The sequence below is a fragment of the Sinocyclocheilus grahami genome, unplaced genomic scaffold (assembly GCF_001515645.1).
Source record: "Sinocyclocheilus grahami isolate Dianchi unplaced genomic scaffold, SAMN03320097.WGS_v1.1 scaffold583.1, whole genome shotgun sequence".
NCBI classification, from domain to species: domain Eukaryota; kingdom Metazoa; phylum Chordata; class Actinopteri; order Cypriniformes; family Cyprinidae; genus Sinocyclocheilus; species Sinocyclocheilus grahami.
This window is the reverse complement of record NW_015505762.1, coordinates 216,091-217,899: the sequence shown is the minus strand read 5'-3', so window position 1 is coordinate 217,899 and position 1,809 is coordinate 216,091. Positions and strand designations below refer to the sequence as shown.

Here is a 1,809-nt window from a genome sequence, read left to right as displayed (position 1 = left end):
ATATATATATATATATAATAAATATACACAGCACACATACATATGTGACCCTGGACCACAAAATCAGTCATAAGGGTCCATTTTTTGAAATTGAGATTAGACTATTTGAAAATCTGGAATCTGAGGGTGCAAAAAAATCTAAATATTGAGAAAATCGCCTTTAAAGTTGTCCAAATGAAGTTCTTAGCAATGCATATTACTAATCAAAAAATAAATTTTTAATATTTTTACAGTGGGAAATTTACAAAATCTCTTAATGGAGATCTTCATGGAACATGATCTTTACTTAATAGCCTAATGATTTTTGGCATAAAAGAAAAATCAATAATTTTGACCCATAAAATGTATTTTTGGCTATTGCTACAAATATACCCCAGCGACTTTTTTTTTGTGGTCCAGGGTCACATATATTATGTAAGCAAAAGCTTTTATTTTGGATGCGATTAATCATGATTAATCATGTGACAGCACTAATAATAATGCATTATACCCTTTAAAAACCCTTTTTTAATGCATTTTACATAAAGGCTTTAAGTAAAGTGTTACCATGATATCTCATGAGCATTTTAATGGTTTTATGCAATTCAGCTAAGTTTCAGCTACACAAAGTATTTAAGTGGACTTAAAGATTAGTATTAAGAAGTATTCTTTTGGTGTAAAGCAATTGGTTTCTTAACTCTTTGGGTTTTACAGTGTATACTTAATCATGAAATGACACAATTGTATTTTTATATGTGAGTAACATTTAAAAACTGTACTTTAAAAATAAATAAGGAGCAATAAATTAATACTGATACAAAAGACAAGAGAAATTACATGTATTTATTTTGATTTATTTTATTTTATGCATACAGATGTGTGTTGTTTAGATTTGTGTTGAAGAGCTACTAAAATTAACTTTTCCAAATATCATCAAATTTTAAGCATTGTTTTTTTTAGGTAAAACTTCAGCTTATTGATGCATTTCATTGAATCGGCTTTTCTATTCAACTGTTACCTTTAGTCAGAGGCTTTCTGTAAATATATAATGGTGCAATGCAAAAATATTTCATAGTTTGCAAGTTGGTGCTCCTTTACATCTCAACTACTCTCTGTAACTTATGCACAGCTAGTGAATTCAGCCCCTGTTGATTAGCAATCCATAATCTCAATTTTTTTTTTATTTTATTTGGTCTTTCTGGTAGCATTTTTGTTCTTAATCACTTCAAATTCCAGTTTAGATTTCAGTCAATTAGTAAAACTTGTGTATGTTAATGTACTTTTAACAATTTGTTTATTGTTACCAGTTAATTAATTGATTTATTACGTTGCGGTCAGATTTGTTAAAAAGAAGAAAATGTCCTGGAATATGAACCTTGATTTTACGGCCCCCACAGAGACTGAAGAGGTTTGGTTTCGAAAGGTTTCAAGAGGCCAATTTAAACCACACAGGGGTGTTTATAAGGGCTAATGTGAGTGTCCTTTAAAGGGCTCTCTTCACCATCTGGCTTAGTGAAGTGCTCTCATCCATTAAAAAGTGGTAATACTTTTTCCTCTTTCACGCAACAATCAAGCACGCATTCATATGCGTACATGCACATCACTTCCTATCTCAGTCTTGATCGTTAAAGTTTTGCACTCTTCTGACCCTTTAACTTCAAGCATGACTTTTACTTGCCAACCAGACATAGAGAGCTAATTTGGGGCCAGTAAACAGACTAGTCTTCTTACGTTTTTCTCTTATACTTGCACCTGATGAAGAATTGTGGTAGAATCATAACACATCAAGTTGTGTTCTTAACAAGTGCCAGACCTATATATATATATATA

At 31.1% G+C, this 1,809-nt stretch overlaps 1 pseudogene; it reads left to right on the top strand.

Annotated features, from left to right (window-relative positions):
* The window catches only part of LOC107556910 (attractin-like), a 155,739-nt pseudogene that overhangs the window by 122,184 nt on the left and 31,746 nt on the right, over positions 1-1,809 (top strand).